This window comes from Benincasa hispida, chromosome 7 (assembly GCF_027475165.1).
Source record: "Benincasa hispida cultivar pf3 chromosome 7, pf3_genome.v1.1, whole genome shotgun sequence".
Taxonomy (NCBI): domain Eukaryota; kingdom Viridiplantae; phylum Streptophyta; class Magnoliopsida; order Cucurbitales; family Cucurbitaceae; genus Benincasa; species Benincasa hispida.
Genome location: NC_143484.1, coordinates 52,073,784 through 52,081,041, shown reverse-complemented (window position 1 = coordinate 52,081,041; position 7,258 = coordinate 52,073,784). Strand labels below are relative to the sequence as shown.

Below are 7,258 nucleotides of genomic sequence, written 5' to 3'. Positions count from 1 at the left end.
TAAACCAAAGATAAAGTTAAGTTAAGGAACATCTACCTGGAATGCTCGGGGAAATCCACGGAGCGAGTATTTCACAACATAATTTTTATTTCCCCTCACCCTCTCCTTGTATAAACCAACCTTGTCGTTAAGTGCGGTCTTCAGGGCATCGAGTGTCCTCTGCCAAATAATTGTACCTAATCAAGATTGTTGTAGTAGTCTATGTCTTCAACATCGTCAAATAGAGTACGATCTACAACATTCTTTTGCTTATTTTTACCCATCATTGCAACCTCTGTGTAATATACTAGGGTAGTTTTTACAACATCATTGTCATTTTCAAATACCAATTTTTTATATTCTTCTTCAAGCAAATTCAAGTGGAATGCGTCTGAGGTCGACCGACTACCAAAGTACCTCGTAAAAAGTTCTTGTGAGGACTCCTCACTCCGTCCAACTCGCGTAAGAGACTGCCACAAACCAGTGATCAATAAAAAGTCGTCCTTCGAAAATGTGACAACCTTTCCTCTGACAAAGAAACTAATTGAGTCCATTTCTGACTTCTTCACTTCCCTTCATAACATATGGTGGATTAGTGGGCTATTGAATACAAGTCCAATGTCTAGAAAGCGACAAAAAACTGTTTTCTTGAATCTAACTGCCATCTGGTAAGCTTCTGCTTTACAATCTTGTTGGCATTGGCAACGTGGGCCAGGCAAGTTACTTCCCCGGGAAACCTATCAACTTCACAATTTTCAAAGATTTTGACATCTTAAATTATTCATGCATTGTATGAACATTCAATTTATCAATTAACAGGTTTGTACTAAAAAATCACTAACAAAACATATTATTAAAGTCTCGTTAATCTCGCTAATCTCGCTAGTCTCTCGCTAATCTCACTAATCTCGCTCTTGCCCATCTCGCTTTCGCTCGTCTCACTCTAGCCCATCTCGCTCTAGCCTAACTCGCTTTCGCTCGAATTGCTCTATCACATCTCGCTCTCGCAAAACTCGTCCACTACCTTGTCTGACTCTAACTATATCTTCTTCGTCCTCAACCAATGCAGAACACATCGAAACCCAAAATAAAAAACAGATGCAACCGATTAAACCCCGAAACCAGTTATGAACGTGACGACCGATCAAACGAAACCAACCTAAACAGACACAACACAACATGGAAGACAAAAATTAAATTCACTAACCCAGAAGAGAACTTCGATTGCGACAGTAGATGGACAATGGTTTTGCAGAGCAAGGTTGAACAACACTTGCAAGATAATTTTGAGTGAAGTGGGACAACCGTTGAGTTTGAGCACACTCGTATAGACTAGAGAGGCATTTTTGTAATCTCATCCCGTGATGACATAAGTAGAGAGTTAATTGACATTATTTTTTAAAAATGGGTCATTTGACATTTTGGACCCAAAAATTGGGTCATCCATACAAATTTTCCCACATCTAAATCTCTTGCTTTGATATCTACCTTTTGCTCATATTTAAAAAAACAAGTCAAATTTTCAAAATTAAAAAAGTAGACTTTAAAAAGTAGTTATTGTTTTTTAAATTTGGTTAAGAATGCAACTATTCTAATAAGATTGATACAATCCATGATAAAAAAAATAAAAGAAAATAGGTTTAATTTTTAAAAACTAAAAATAAAAACAAAATTGTTATCAACAATTATATATGAAAGAAAAATTTGTTATTTTAAGAGCTAAAATGTATATGTTGGCTACTTCACATAATTGTCATTTGATTTCTATATATATGTATGTATATAGGGCATTAACGATGTAATTGGGCTACTTGGATGATTCAGACGTTCCGAACAATGTTGAGTTGGAGCTGAAAATTTTTTAGTATGATACTAAAGTATGTAGTTTAATTACTTGAACTAAAAGCATCCAGAACTCGATACAAAATGATCTTGCTAGAAAGTAAAAAGTGCTGTAAGGATCGATACATGTATCTTGCAACTTCATGTGTTTAGTTTAGCGGGAGCTGCATCAATTTATTGACAAAGTCTTGCATGTCCTTCCATGAACTCCCATTGCTTCTCACTGCCTCCACCGCTTCTCTTCTCAGCGCTTTCGCTTTTATCTTCTCCGGCGAATCTCCGCTCATAGACTCGGCGATTACCTTCCCCAACTTGTCTGATTCAGGCACCGAGTTCGCCCCCTCGCAAACACGCACCGCTACTCCCAACTCTTCTACCAACAGCCTCGCGTTGATAAACTGGTCCGCTTCCATGGGCCAACCAACGATCATTACTCCGCGCACTATGCTCTCAAGCACCGAGTTCCAGCCACAGTGACTCAGAAACCCCCCCACGGCTCGGTGGTTCAGTATCGCCACTTGCGGCGCCCATCCCTTCACCAAAATTCCACGATCTGACACACGATCCTCGAACCCAATTGGTATTCCGTTCGACCCACTATCTGTTCGATGAATTGTCTTAACAACCCACACGAATCGAGTACCGCTTTTCTCAAGCCCGGAAGCCAGTGCTTCCATTTGCTGCTGATTCAGTTGCTTTTGACTCCCAAAACAAACGTAAACCACCGAACCATCAGGGCATTTGTCAAGCCATGTGAGAATCTCTGAACTCGACTCTCGAATTGGGTTTCGCCCATCCTCTGCAGCGCCGATGATATCTAGCGGTCCGACACCAAATACACGCCCTTCCCCCCCCAATTTCCTCAAGTGTTCTAAATAATCATGCTCCAAATTGTCGAACGTATTGACAACACAGGCCCAGCTGGATGTATTATCCAAGGCGTCGTCCCTCAATAAATTCCAATCTGGGTCCGAATCTAGGTACAGCTTTACCAACGATGGCAGATGCTCTTTTTTTAAGGAAGGTGATTTGGGGATTTCACTGAACTGGATGACAGGGGAAGATCGAAAACGATCTGTTTTAATGTGAACCCAACAAGAGTTCATTACATGGATGAGGAATGTGCTGACTGAGTGGAAAACAACTCTGGGAATTTGAAGATGGTCGGCGAGGCGTTGGGTCCAGCCGAGAAAGGAATCGGAAATGATGGCAACGGGAGGGGAAGGATGGGAATTAAACCACTCAACAATAGAGTCGTGGAGCTGACGGAGGGCAGCCATGATCGGGAAATTGCCATGGTTGCCGATGTGGCTGACGTGTTCGACGCCGACGGGGAGTTTGGGGTGAGAAGGTAAGGGGAGAACGAGGGTTTGAAGGGAAGGGTGGGTTTGAAGAAGGGGCTGAAGGAGGGGGAGGTTTTTGGGGGTAACCAAGAGGGTAATTGTGAAGCCGCCATGAGAGGCTAAGTGATTGGTGAGATCGAGGAGTGCGAGCATATGTCCCTGAGCTGGGTATGGAATAACCAGAAGGTGGCGGGAGGTGGCGGACGGCGGCGGTGCAGACGACATTGTTTCAATTTCAGGGTAAGCTTAGTCCAGTAAGTTGTTTTTTATGGAAATTGAAGGGTAAGAAATGAAGGAAGTTTTAGGAAGGAGAAAAGGGAATTGATTTGGCGCTTGTAAAAAGGAAGAAGAAAAAGAAAGAAACGAGGGAATGTGCAGAAGAAAGAGGAGAAGTAAAAGGGGAAAAGTAATGGCTGTGTTGACTTGAAAGTCTGGACGCAGGAGATGGGAATGGGAGAGTGTGTTTTGAAAAGCAAAATAAATACAGCAATTGTACTCCCCACTTGTTAACCACGCAACAATAGAAGGGGTAATTGCAATTTTAATTAAAAAAAATTTGAAAATTGGATGTGTTCTTAGATTTTATTTTTTACAAACATGTAAAAAAAAAACTCTTCTAAAAAAACAAAAGAAACATATGACAATATTTTATTAGATAATGTTGGAGATATATCATAGGTGTATTGAAAGAGCATCCAAGTTTTTTTTCAAATAAATATACGAAAAAGGAAAATACTTTTATGTAATGATGTCACATCAAAAATGAGAAAATCATTTTCAGAATGGAAACATTTGGTGATAGATTTTTTTTTTTTTTTAAAAAATAAAAATATATAGTTGTTTTGAAAATATTTAGGTAAATATAGTTGTTGTAGGTAGGACCTTTAATATTAATATTGTTATTTTCAAAATTTATTAGAGAAATATTGTTGTTTTGAAACTTATTAGAGAAATATTGTTGTTTTGAGAATTTGAGGCTAGAGGTCGAACGTTGAGAACTCGATTAATGTGGAGGTCGAACGCTAAGAACTCAAAGAACAAAGAAAAACTTGGAAACAATACATAAGTCGAAACTTCAACCTTCGACAAGGGAAATCTCGCGAATCTCGCTTAGGTTGTCGAAGGTTGAAGTTTCGACACACATCCACCCTCGAGATTGCAGGTTTATTACTTTTCTTTTTCCCTCATAAAGGAAATAAAGTAATGAGATAGTATACTATATGTATCTGTGTACTCGAGCTGCTTCTAACAACCTATGCATTTTGTTTTCATTTCGAGTTAGACGGAGGCTTGTGGGATTGACGTGAAGGGGTGGGGATGGCTATATTTTTAGGAGCGAACTCCAGGCGAATATGAGGTGCATGGATACAAGTTATGCCTTGGAATGAAAGACAATTCCGAATTAGCTTTGTCTACGAACAAAAAAGTAGATCCATAATAATAAAAAAAAAAGTGTTTGTGATTGTTCCAGAAGAAATGAAAGCTAGTAATCATTAATGGAAAAATAACAACAATAACAGAGAGAGCGAGATATTGAAAGAGGGCGAGAGTGAGACAGTGAGATCTTAGGAGAGAGCAAGAGTTTCACTTTATTTGAACTTTCCATAGAAATATATATAAAAAAAAAAAGAAAAAAAGAGCTAATAATCATACTATAATTGAATAATCATTAGACTATAATTGAATATATTAGATTATTATACTATAATTGAATAATCATTAGACAATAAATTGAATATATTAAATTATTATACTATAATTGAATAATCATTAGACAACAAATTGAATATATTAAATTATTATACTATAATTGAATAATCATTAGACAATAAAGTGAATATATTAGATTATTATACTATAATTGAATAATCATTAGACAATAAATTGAATATATTAGATTATTATACTATAAATTGAATATATTAAATTATTATAATGTAAAACTTTATTGATTACAAAAAAAATGAATATACAGTAGATTATTATAAAAAAATTGAATATACAATAAATTATTATAAAAAAATTGAATATAAAATAAATTATAATAAAAAAAGTTCTGTCCAATCCATCTCGTTGTGATAACATGAACTTTTCGGGTGTCAGTTTATGTTTATCGTGTCGGGTGTCAGTTTCAAATTCAAAAGTTCAACAAAGCAATTGAAGATATCAAAGGAATAAATTGGAGTTGTATAATTTTTTTTTACAACGTTAGTTTAGAGCAATGGACTTGCACATGGTGGAGGATTCAGATATGGGTGGATGATGACAAATCTATCAGAGTGCATAAATAGAGTCATCAAAAGAGCTCGAATGTTGCCTATAAATGCTCTTGCTCAGATAACATTCTTCAAATGTGTGAACTATTTCGAGAAAAGAAGAGCAGAAATAAGGGATGCATTGGAGCGTCAAGATAAACCCAAAACCTGTTGATCCCGATGTTTTGTACGACCAGTCCATTCATCGATCATATGTTGTATAGCGAGATCGTACTACTGAAGAAATATCTTGCAGACGTCGAGAGGCAGGATTTATTCAGTTGGACTGGCATCTGATCACAGCCTTGATCGAGAGATGGAGGCCTGAGACGCATACATTCCATATGTCTGTTGGAGAGTGCACTATCACTCTACAAGACATAGAAGTGTTGTTGGGGTTACCTGTTGACGGTGAGCCGGTCACCGGAGTGATGTACAATGACTAGTTAGAAGTTTGTCAACTGTACCTCGGTGCGACCCCACCTGCCGACAAGATTAAAGGATCGAGGTTAAGTTTAATATGGTTAGGAACACAATTTTGTGAGCTCACGGATGATGCAGATGAGAAAACCGTCATAAGATATGCGCGAGCATATATACTACAAATAATGGGTGGAAGTCTGTTTTCAGATAAATCAAGTCATTTTGTTCACTTGATGTTCCTGCCACTATTAGCTAACCTCCATGATGCGGGGCGGTATTCGAGGGGTGGAGCATGCTTGGCATGGTTGTATAGACAACTATGCAAAGCAACAAGACCTAAGGTTCGAGAGATAGCTGGGCCTCTCATACTTTTGCAACTATGGGCTTGGGAGCGATTTCCAACAATGGCTCCACAACTACATCATGTTAATGACGCTCAGTTAGTTGGACGAGCCTACGGTTCTCGGTATGTTGTTTTAATTCAATTTAATTTTTATATCACTGATCTAGTTATTTTAAATTTTAAATTATCAATTTAAAAATTTAGGTGGAGAGACAAAATTTGTGTGACTAGGATAGCCACACATGTAGTCAACCAGTATAGATACATGTTTGATCTACTTCAACCTGAACAGGTACATTACACTAAACCTAATTGATTGTTTTATTCACATTTTTATTGTATTTGTCTTTAATATTCTCTAATATAATATTTTGTGTTTCAGGTTATTTGGGAGCCGTACAAAATTATTGTGCATACTTTGCCTAATTTTTGTACGAATGGTCAAAACATATGGTGGACGATGAGTCCTCTCATATGTTTTCACATTGGTGAGTGGCATTTTCCTGACAGGGTGATGAGATAATTCGGTTTTCAGCAGGATATCCTATCGCCTTGTAATATTGAACCCGTACTGCATGATATTGACCTAAGGACTGAAGATTGGTCCGAAAAAATTGCACATTTGGTAGTGTGATGGCACTATCATGCAAGGTTTATTGCAGTGGGGGTTTCTTTTGAACAATTTGACACAGATGTCACTCCAGAATATATTCATTGGTATAATAATATCACAAGGCACTACGTCACTCGTCCGGGAGCAGCTGTGGATCATCTGGTAAATGAATGAATATTATCTAATTTTTTAATTTAAATTTATTTTAAATATTGTCTAATTATTTTATAATTCATAGAGATCGGACAACAGTAGACTCCGTGAGGTTGCGAATGATCGGAACCAGGTTCTTGCGATATGTAGTAACAACCAAAGCTATATGGAGGAAATTCATTATATGTACGATATACCTATTGTTCCTCCACCAGCTTCTAGACGTAGAGGACCTATTCGGGAAGAGGATGAGTTTGATGAGGTTGCACATAATGTGGAAGAGTTGCCCCCTATGATGCAGACGCAG

The 7,258-nt window shown here is 37.6% G+C and overlaps 1 pseudogene across 1 annotated transcript; it reads right to left on the bottom strand.

Annotated features, from left to right (window-relative positions):
* Positions 1-1,836: 1,836 nt before the first annotated feature.
* LOC120082130 (UDP-glycosyltransferase 89A2 pseudogene) lies at positions 1,837-3,736 on the bottom strand (annotated as a pseudogene). Its single transcript, XR_016530768.1, has one exon. The product of XR_016530768.1 is annotated as a UDP-glycosyltransferase 89A2 pseudogene (transcript).
* Between the last annotated feature and the right edge of the window lie 3,522 nt (positions 3,737-7,258).